Raw genomic sequence first — 12,105 nt, forward strand, 5'->3', positions numbered from 1 at the left:
TTTTTCGTGTAATCACTAGAGAGACCTCAGACCTACATTTCAGGAATACCACATTTTCAGTGTTAGTGTTAGTGTGCCACCATGGGCGATCTCACTGACTTATTTACGACAGAGAGCTATATGTGGTAATTTTGTGGTAATTTCCACTACCTTATATACGGTAGGGAACTATGTTCAGAGAGTCCCTCTTCCCGTTGGCTCATGTACCTCCAACGAGCTATGCTACAAACAGTCACTCACAACTGTCCATACTGAATATGATCATGCACACATCTGTCTTAAAATGACAATTGCACTGTTTAAAAATCTCCCCACATCATCAGCACTGTATTGGTAAATATAAAACACACCACCCGTCTGCTTTCAAATATTTTTCTGTATTATAAAAGTTGCATTTAAACACGACCTCACTCTTTACAGAAATAAATAAAATAGCACAGTAACAGCATTGTCTGTGATACACTGAAAAGAGAGTGGCGGAGAAAAGAACTTAATTGGCAACATTAACATGTGATTAAGGCACAGGAATCTCCTTTCCTACACTGACTGAATATTCTCGTACACACCCAGCTCCCACACTTATGTAATTACCTTATCTGTTCAGCCCGAGTTTTCTTCAGCTGTTCTCTTTCTGAATGTGGCTCCCTTGAAGATTAACCCCAGTGAAAACGAGCGCCTTTCGTTCTCAAACCGGGGTCATTGCCTGGAACTCTCAGCTTTTTCAGCAGAAATGCTCCAACCAGGAAAAAACAGGTCCTTCTCCCAGCTCTCCAAATCTCCACTGTTCTCCCTCTCTCCTCAAACTCCCCCCAGCAAAACCCTAATCACTGCCTCTAGCATGATACTTGCTATGACGCTGCTCCAATCAGAATCAATCATGCCATCTCCTCCCTCTCTACACAATGGCTCATTTTTATAGTAATACTTTGTAACCAACTGATTTCCTGTTCTTTCGAGCCCTTTTGCTTCCTGTAGTTATGTGGACAGAGCAGCAGAGAAAACGAAAAAAAAATGAATGTCCGTTTAAAAGTTCACTTTCAGAGTAGGCCTATTTCTGCAGTGGAGACACATTTTTATTAGTGGGTTATGTTAAATTCAGTTTTATTAGTCAGGTTATTTATGAGTAATGTTAGTTATTAATTTTCAAATGTGTCTCTTGCACCATAGGCATTTCAGGTGAAAAATAGTGTGCATTTTTGAATGTGCACGTGTGCTTTTAACTGTAAAAATAGAATCGTATATGTTAAAATCGTTTTTTGACTGAATAGCCTGTCTTTCCTTGTTAATCTGGTAACACATATAGCAATGCACCATAGGCATTTGGTGCTGCATCAAAAAAAAATTGCTACCTGTGCAGTAGTGCTTTACTCTGTGCTGTAACACGCCAAATATCCTTACATACCCTCCTTTTGTTTTTAGAATTTGGCTACGATCCAAGCCAATTCCTAAAAACAATTTGTTCTTTTTCTTCTTTTCACAATATAGCAATATAGCAATCCAACAAAATGAATATTCATGTGCATCAATGAAAAAGTTGCAATCAACACAGTATTCATCTGAGTTCATTAGTTTACAAAATGTTCTACATTTGCCTTCTCAGTGGAAGTGGCATTACTCTAAGTTTAGATTTTACAAGTCAATTAAAAACAATGAAATAAAACAACTAACCAAAACAAATAATTAATATAACAAATTAAAATAAATAATTAAAATAATAAATACGTGGAACTCCATATGTCAGGACTCTTGTCTGCCTCTGATATGTCCCGACCAGCTTTGTTATTTGGTTCATTCGAGTACACTTTCATCTTGGCAATCTTATCCATAGGAGTAATCTTTTTTAGCATTCTGGTTATCTTGTCTTCACCTCCACCTGGAGGCAGGCATCTTTTGGTCTTCATCCAGGGGACTCCAGGACTCCATCGTCTCCCGTGGCCTCTGATCCCGGAACCTCCGACCAAATAATGTTAATTTTCTAAATCAAATAGAAAATAAACAAATTAAGTACATAGCACAATACTAACTTCACCCTTTTGCCAAAAATAAAGCATGCTTGGTAAAAATATTTCGTTTTTTTTTTTTTTCTGAAATTAAACACAAGTTAAAAGAAAACAAGCACATATAAAACAGCATTCAATATTTAATACATTTTCTCTCTGCACACCAACCATGAGCTTCCATTATATATTTTTATTTATTTATTTATTTATTTATTTATTTATTTATTTATTTTATATTATATATTTTTACATATATTACAGTGTTTATGTGCCATCATAACAATCAACTTTCTAACTTCTTTGTCACTGCCTCCTGATTGCACCCTTTTATTTTCTCTTTTTGTGTTCAAGGGACTTTATCTGTTTCTACATGCTCAAGCTGCCTGATCTCATGTCTGGGATGGCATGGTTTGATTTGATTTACATGGACAAACTGCTCTATTGCCGTTTCACCTTCATTTTTCAAAATTTTATAAACTACAGGAGAGACCTTATCTATAATTCGAAATGGCCCCTGCCAGGCTGCTAGAAATTTAGAATTTTTCTGTTTACTTTTTCCAAAATGAAACTTGTACACCTGATCCCCTACACTGTATTCCTTTACTGATGTCTTTTTGTCATAATAAAATTTTGCACTGTCAGCAGCTCTTTCCAGATTTCTCTGCACAAAAGCAAATGCATGTTGCAAATGCCTCCTCAGTTCATCAATATATTCATGAACTGTGGATGCACTCACAAGTGTCTGCTCCTGTGTTCTGTATAGTAGGTGTTGTGGTAACACCATTTTCCTACCTGTCAAGACCTCATGGGGGCTAACACCTGTTGCTTTGGCAGGAGTTGACCTGATTGCCATCAAAACCAACGGTAAACGTAAATCCCAGCTGGAACCTGCTTCTGCCACAAATTTCTTTAAAATATCCACAACAGACCTATTGCTTCTTTCAACTGTACCTGAAGACGCCGCCCGATATGCGATATGTAGTTTCCTTTTCACACCTAGTATTTGCCATACCTTACTCATTAGAGTACTTGTGAAATGACTTCCTCTGTCTGACTCAATTCTTTGTGGCAACCCAAACCTTGAGAACACATGGTTCACCAGCAATGTGGCTGCTGTTTGCGCACTACAATCTGGTGCAGGAATGCATTCAATCCACTTCGACATCAAACATACCACACTCAAAATATAACGGTGTCCCCTGCTCGACCTTTTTAAAGGACCTACATAGTCTATTTGCAAATCTGACCATGGGAGAGTTAGGCATCTTTTCATCAATGGTGCTCTATGCATTGGTGAAGCAGGTTTAAATTGGGCGCATACTAGACATCCTCTAGTATATAATTCCACATCTTGGGACATATGTGGCCAGTAAGCATAATCTTTTAGTATTTCTAATGTTTTTTGTGAACCTCTATGGCCTGCAGTTATGGCATCATGTGCATGGTGTAGCATTAGTCCTCTGAATGAAAGGGGTACTACCCACTGTATTTGTCCTGTTATGGACTCTCTAATCATGAGTCCATCCTGTAATCTAATTCGTGTTTTGTTCTTTAATAGCACCCTCAACTCTTCTTTTCCCATACAATCATTTTCTGTTAAAGGATTTTGTTCGGGATCTATCAAATGATTATAATAGATTCCCAAAATGTGATCATTCTTTTGTGCCTCAATCAAATCTTGGTCTGGCGTGTCATGACTCCACTGCACCACCGGTTGATCTACCTCCTTTGGTGCTTTAGAACGTGTGACTGCATCAATTTGTATTTCACCCATTAAATAATCAATAGGTAGCAATTCTCCCATCACAGCCCCAATCTTAGCCAGGTGGTCTGCCTTATCATTTCCCTCCTTATCCTCTCCTGGTGTTTTTAAATGCCCACGAATTTTTCTCCAGTATATTGTTAACTTATTCTCTGACACCAATTTGTCTATGGCTTGTATCATTTTTCCATGCTTAAGTGGCTTTTTGTTGTATGTAACCATGCCTCTTGCTTTCCAACCAGGCAAATACTCCACAAAGCTATTCCGTGCATAGTCAGAATCAGTCACCAGGACAATTTCACTGAACTTTTTATCAACTGCAGTAGCAATTGCTTTATAAATGGCTGCCAATTCCGCCACCTGACTGCTCCTATCTCCAATCCTCATCCCTATACTGGGGACACCTTCACATTTCAACCAGACATTTCCTATTCCTGCCACTAACTGTTTATTACTGTCATTTTCAATGTGAAAAGCACAACCATCCACATATACAGTTGGCAAATCCTTGCATGTTTTTTCATCAAAAGCTTTGTGTGGTGATTGTTCAAATTCCTGCAAACTAGTTTCTACTTTCATTTCATTTGGTATTTGTTCAGCTGCACAGTCATGTAAGTCAGCTAACCCTTGAGCAATTGGGTTCTTTTTATTTTGTCCATATCTCACTTCTACGGGAAAACCTTGTAATGCCAGCGTCCATGAAGTGATTCTGGATTGCGCTAGATTACCTGATCTAATTCTTTTACTCTCTAAAAATTGCAAAGGTTGATGATTTGTTTCAATAATTACCTTTTCTCCCTGAACAATGGGGCGGAAATGTTGTAGCGCCCACACAGTGGTTAATAGGGCCTTTTCACATTCATTAAATTTCATTTCAACTTGGGAAAATGCCTTACTTGCATATGCAATGGTTTTGTGATTCAAATCGTGTTTTTGTGATAACACTGCTGACATACAATGTTCAGAAAAACCTATTTCTATAAAGAAATCCCTGTCCTTTATGGGGTATGCTAAACATGGTGCCTTTACAAGACATTCCTTTAATTTAGCCACTGCATCAGACTGCCCTTTTTCCCATTTCCAGGGAGTATTCAGTTTAAGCAGTTTAGTCAATGGTTGAGTGATTTCTGCATAGTTTTCAATGAACTTTCTGTTATAGCCTGTCATCCCTAATAAACTTTTTACTCCTTTCACATTTTTAGGATCTTTTAATCTTTGTATAGCCTCTATTTTCTTCTTTTGTGGATTTAGCCCATGTTCAGTCACTTCATGCCCTAGAAAGTTCACTTTTTTCTTGCACCATTGTGCTTTGTGCAAAGATACTTTGGCGCCTGCTTTCTGCAATTGGCCAAGTACATGTCTTATTTCATCAAAATGGCTTTTCAGGCTTTCATTTTTTATCAGGACATCGTCCACATAAACTATTGTTCCTCTTTCCGCTGCATCCGGCATGGCCTTTCTCAAAAATATGCCAAATTCACTCCCACTATTGATGTACCCGAACGGAGTTCTAAGCCAGGCATATTGAGTCCTGTCAAATGTAAAGGAAAATAAATGTTGTATCTCCTCTGCCAATGGCACGCACCAATATCCAGAGGTGAGATCTAATGTGGTAAATACATTTGAACCATGTACCTGAGCTAGGCCCTGATCAATGAATGGCAGTGGCCATCTAGATACTGGTACTCTTTTATTTAACTCTCTCAAGTCTGCACACAGCCGCCATTGACCATTTGGCTTTAACACACCTAAAATAGGTGTATTGGATGTGCTATGAATGGGCCTGATAATTCCCCGCGATTCCAAATTTTTAATAATCTCTGCCAATGATTCTAAACATGCCAGCGGTAGTCTATACTGGCGCACAAACACTGGATTTCTGCTACACCCTTCTGGTAGTGTGGCCACATGTAAATCAGTTAAACCACAATCATAAGCATCTTTTGCAAATACATCCTTAAACTCCATAAATATCTCCCTCAGATTGTCCCCCTCTTCATTGCTTTCACACGCATTCGCTAAGGAGATCTGTACTTCTACCATTTTGGAAAATTCTGGAAAATCTTCTGGTAAGGGAATCTCGGCGCTTTCCTCTAACTGTGTGGCTGTGTCTTTTTGTAAAGCTGCCACTTTTAAATATTTTGGCATATCAGCTTCCACTTCAATGGGCTGATTTTCTGTTTCATTTTCATTTAAATTAAATATTATGCAATCCTCTTGATGGCAGCACACTGTCTCATTTGAATCATAAGGATACACAGAATGAATTTTAAATATTCCTTTGGGCTGAGAGTCCAGGTGTTCTGGTAACTCACCCTTGGCATCTACATACTTTTCAGGAATATTTCCAATCACCATGTTATTTAAATCTGCCGTATAATGTGATTTTTGTATGGCCATTCCTAATGGGGAGTTTTCCTCTAAATGAATATCCTGACAACCTTTATTATTTACCATAATTTTTACAGATCCTTCACCAATATCTACCAATGGAATGTATTCATAATCCAGGCCTTGCTGTTTTATGGATTCATTCAGGCATACAAATGCATCAGAGCCTTTCATCTGCTGTCCATTTTTGCATTTCAGTGTTATTGCAAACTGTTTTGTAAATGCAGGAATAATAGTATCTTTCCTCATTTGTAATTCGATTGCATAAGGAACCAGTTGTGCACAATGATAAGCCTTTCTTTTGTCTTCAAATTCAGGTGCCGGACCACCTAGGCGTGACCATATTTTTTGATTAAGGAAATCTAACACCATACACATTCTGTGCATGATGTCATTTCCCATGTAAAATTCATTTTGTGCTCCACTCACTATCCATACATTATGGTAAATTGTTTTCTGCCCAATGCTAATTTTAAGCATGCATCTGCCTGCAATTCGGTTTTCAAAGTCTGGACTGTCCAAGCCAGAAACATATTGGTTTTTAATCCTAAATCTCGGGATTTCTTCCCTTTCCATTATTTTTTGCAACAATTTCTCATTAATGAAACTCCTTTCATGTTCAAGCGCTAAAGTGGCTTTTATTGTTTTAAAATAGTCATTTATACCAACATGAACCCATGGTTGCTCATCTCCCATGTGTATTTCTGCCAGAGTGGTAATGTGTTTTTCTGTGTTTTTTAGGAGCAATATTCTGTTTGTATGTTTTCTCTTTTAAATAAAAACGTAATGTGTGCTCATCTATGGCAGTCTGCCAATTTTTCCTTGGGTCCAAGTATATTTGTACAGGTAGTTTTTCATTGTCGCTCTGCATTTTGTCTTGACACATTAATATAACAGTGACACTAGGTATGCAGCTATTCTGGAGATATACCTCCACAGCATCATTTGTTTTGGCAACGGTGTGACATTCATTTATATTGCTGTTTTGTGATTTTAGTTTCTTAGGCCTCAATGGTTTTTTGGTTAAGGACCACAGCACTCCATTCACCCCATCTATTAGAGGAGACAATCTTTTCAGACAATCTGTCCCCATCAGAAATGGAATTTCACAAATAGATGTGATCAATACCTCTTGTTTCATTCTGTGCTTTCCTATTTTTATGTCAACCTCAGTTACACCTATGATGGGCACCTCCTCCCCATTAAAGTTATGCACTGGGCCTTGATTTTCCTTCACTGTGATCTGACTCTGTGGGGGTCTCCCTTCATTGATACTCTTTACCAGCTCCTTGGACATAATTGTGGCCTGTGCGCCAGTGTCAATCATAGCAAAGGTGTGGCATTTTTCTTCTACAGTGATGGGTGCATAATATCTGTCCTCAACTTCCTCTAATACACATAAGAAATGTGAATTCTTACTGATTTCAGGGCTCACCTTTCTCAGGTCTTTTTCACTTTTGGCTAAACACATTGGTAAATGGAAAGACATTTTTCCCTCCTTTTTACCCATTTCTGCGCGAGAGACTTTATTCATTTCTCCATGATCAGAGGTTTTTTGGAGTGTGGCCACTGTTCGCCCATCCATCTGGGTAACATCAGAGACCACATTACAATCCTCCAACTGAACATGTGTAACAACATCATTCAGCAATTTGTCATTTTTTAATTCTGTGCATTTGTGATCATTTAGTGTGATACCAGCCCTTTCAGCCTCTTCAAAAATATGTGGCTCAAAGAATTCTTCAGGTGATTGACTTGTACCCTCCTTGTGAGTATTTCCTTTTTCTGTCTGTGTTTGGTCATTGTTTTGCTTGCCCAGGGAAGGAGCTATAGCATCCCCACTTACTCCCTGTTCACTGGTATTCCCCATGCATGAGTCATTTTCCTTAAATCTGTCCCTTTGTTCTTTTGAAATTCCTAATGTTTCTTTTTCATTTGTGCAAATCTTTACTATTTTATTTAGCTCCAGGTTAAACCGTACCTCTTTTTTAGAAATATTTGCACTTTCTGTCACAAGTTCATTTACTGGCACTTTCATTTTTAATCCATTAGGCATCTCAGAGTCGTTATGCAAAATTATATCAGAGCAATCTGTCATTTTGGCACTGCAGTTATCATGAGTACTTAGTCACTTTTCGGAAGCCCCCCGGTCATTGCTATGGCCATCAGCCCCCTCTTTGGAAGGTTGTTTTTGCGCTGTACAGAGCTTTCCTATTTGCTCAGCTAACATTTTCACTTGGGCCTCAAGGCACTGGAACCTTTCCATCTCTCTAGGATCCTCTTTCTGTGGCCTAGGTCGATATTGGTTGTTTTCCCCCTGATTGGATCTATTCTGATACCTCTCAGGTGATTGATGTCGATTGGGATGGTTTCTGAACTCTTGATTCATTTGTGGAGGGGAGCGGGTTGCACCCATCCTTTGATTATAGTCCCCTTGTGGGGAATCATTGTACTGGCGTGGATTGTAGTTCACGTTTTGCCTCATGTCCTGTCTCTCAGATTGTGGGTATTGGCCCCTAGGTTGATTTCCATTATCAGTAAATCGATCCACATATCTGGGCCTATCCTGATTACCATATATCATGGTGTTGGGATCAAATCTGCTCTGTGTCCCCAATGACTGGTAGGCACCATCATTTCTTTGATCTTGATTTTGTCTCTGGTTATTGTTCATACCTGCCATATCAGGCCGGTATCCTACCCGGGGTCTGTCCCCTAAATACCTAGGGCTGATGTAGCTCTCTCTATTACTAGGATCATGTGATTGGAACATTGGTCCAGGAAATGGCGATCTTTGTTGATTACCCCTTTGTTCAGGTGTCACATTATTTTTACCTTGGCTTTGAGCAGACTCAAGGGACATTTTGGCTGACCTGATTTCCATTACTGTGGCTGAGGGTTCTTTAGATTTAGGTCTAGTATCTTTCATTTTATCACTTTCTCTACCCTGACAATAGAGTACCTCATATAGTTTTGTGCTTTGATGTACAATCCATTCAAGGGACTTGTCACGGTCAAATTCAAGGACCAATTGGGATATGATGTCTTTCTGTAGCCCATAGAAGTATGCAGTTTTAAACTCATTGGAATTTGAGTCAAAAGATACATCAAAGCGAGAAAATGCTCTTTTTAAGTCTTGCAAAAATTGGCGAGGGGATGTATTAGGTCCAGCAGTAATTGTGTACGCGACTTTCTTTGCCTCCTGCAATGACTGAAAAGGAGAAAAATGACGCCTAATTTCTTTTTCAAACTCCAACCATGTCATATTCTGCTGTTCATTTAATTCCCTTATGATGCTGGCCGTCGGGGCATCTAAAGTTAAATGAAAATATTGTCTGTACTGTTCCTTAGGTATCTGGAGTGCTTTAAAAATGTCATGCACCGCTTCTAAGTGATCCTCAATGCAGCATTCACCTCCCTTTTTAAATGGTTTGATCAGGGCTTTAATGGATTTCATTATTTTTATGGGGCTACTTGTTGCAATGCATGGAATTGCACTATTTTGTGATTCAATCCTGTTTTCAGGTGTATGAGATTGGTGGCTGCCCCCAATGGGAGTATCAAATCCCCCAAGGGCGCTGCAACCAAGTTCAGTCACCGGCCCAGTCACTGGAGCACTAGCTCTTTGGGCAGAGCTAGAATTCACCTCCACTCCATTGAATGTGGTACCCTGCCGCCTCTCCTGGGACCTGGGAATGCACATTTGCTGTTCTAAGTCCTTACACTTTTTAAGGAGTCTGTTGGCTTCATCTTGCAAATAGTTGTTTTCACCATTCATCTTATTAATCACCTCCTGCATGTCGCACATTTGCATTTGGCATTCATTGAACTCTTTATTTCTCTTGTCTCTTTCTTGAATCATTTTAATCATTTCTTGTTCTGCGCTCTGGAGATCACATTCTTTTTCACAATGTTCTTTTTGTAAAATCTGCATCTCTGAAACAACCTCATCTTTATCCTGTCTAATGTGATCCACTAAGGCTTTTAAGTGTGCCAATTCTTGCTCACTATCTTCAAATTGTTTCTTGCTTTTGGATAACTGAGTATCAAAGTCTCTGCATTTTAATTGCATGTCTTTTTGGCATACATCCAATTCTGCTCTCAACATTTCCTGATTTTTACTTGCCCCATCTAATTCAGTCTTTAACCTGTTAATTAGCTGAGTATCATTCTCTTCCATTCGCAGGGACTTGTTTAAAATAAACCATATTTTGCCGCATAGCCGTATTAAACAGTCTTTCTCTGCACTTTTATCGGCTGCATTCAATAATCTTGTAAGGCAGACCTGAATTATGCTGCCTTCTGCAAAAACATTGTCTAGTTTTTCTTTCTGCACCTCACCCTGAATGCGGTTACTCCATTCTAACGTGCTATTCGACGACCAATTCCCATGTGCAAACAACTTTGCCTCTAAATATTGCACTAGATCTGAGAATGTGGTTTCCCTTTGTGACATTCTGAAATTCGTTTTTAGTGGCACACTGCTATTATAAAATGGGTTCCCTTTAATGTGCAAATGGCAGTGTGAGACACGCTTGCCACGCCCAGTAGGTACTCTATGATCACTTTCCCGGCCTGCAACGCACCATAAATATGTAGGGTATTTTGTGGAGATTTGGGGCCTGACGGTATTTTATTACCGCCGAAAAAAATAACTTAGCAACAATCACTCCTTGTATTCAGATTGGGCCATGTACAACAATAATACAGTGGACATGCATTATTTCAGCACCCAGACATGCATATTTGGTATGCGTGGTTGGTATGCGTGGTTGGTGGTATTTTGGTGAGCATAATTCCCTTGTTTTATTTGTGGCCCCAATGTCCAGAATCCCTTATCTTTGCTTAGATTTTTCGTGTAATCACTAGAGAGACCTCAGACCTACATTTCAGGAATACCACATTTTCAGTGTTAGTGTTAGTGTGCCACCATGGGCGATCTCACTGACTTATTTACGACAGAGAGCTATATGTGGTAATTTTGTGGTAATTTCCACTACCTTATATACGGTAGGGAACTATGTTCAGAGAGTCCCTCTTCCCGTTGGCTCATGTACCTCCAACGAGCTATGCTACAAACAGTCACTCACAACTGTCCATACTGAATATGATCATGCACACATCTGTCTTAAAATGACAATTGCACTGTTTAAAAATCTCCCCACATCATCAGCACTGTATTGGTAAATATAAAACACACCACCCGTCTGCTTTCAAATATTTTTCTGTATTATAAAAGTTGCATTTAAACACGACCTCACTCTTTACAGAAATAAATAAAATAGCACAGTAACAGCATTGTCTGTGATACACTGAAAAGAGAGTGGCGGAGAAAAGAACTCAATTGGCAACATTAACATGTGATTAAGGCACAGGAATCTCCTTTCCTACACTGACTGAATATTCTCGTACACACTCAGCTCCCACACTTATGTAATTACCTTATCTGTTCAGCCCGAGTTTTCTTCAGCTGTTCTCTTTCTGAATGTGGCTCCCTTGAAGATTAACCCCAGTGAAAACGAGCGCCTTTCGTTCTCAAACCGGGGTCATTGCCTGGAACTCTCAGCTTTTTCAGCAGAAATGCTCCAACCAGGAAAAAACAGGTCCTTCTCCCAGCTCTCCAAATCTCCACTGTTCTCCCTCTCTCCTCAAACTCCCCCCAGCAAAACCCTAATCACTGCCTCTAGCATGATACTTGCTATGACGCTGCTCCAATCAGAATCAATCATGCCATCTCCTCCCTCCCTACACAATGGCTCATTTTTATAGTAATACTTTGTAACCAACTGATTTCCTGTTCTTTCGAGCCCTTTTGCTTCCTGTAGTTATGTGGACAGAGCAGCAGAGAAAACGAAAAAAAAATGAATGTGCGTTTAAAAGTTCACTTTCAGAGTAGGCCTATTTCTGCAGTGGAGACACATTTTTATTAGTGGGTTATGTTAAATTCAGTTT

The sequence above is a fragment of the Ambystoma mexicanum genome, chromosome 2q, assembly GCF_040938575.1.
Source record: "Ambystoma mexicanum isolate Mex_15411 chromosome 2q, UKY_AmexF1_1, whole genome shotgun sequence".
NCBI classification, from domain to species: Eukaryota; Metazoa; Chordata; class Amphibia; order Caudata; family Ambystomatidae; genus Ambystoma; species Ambystoma mexicanum.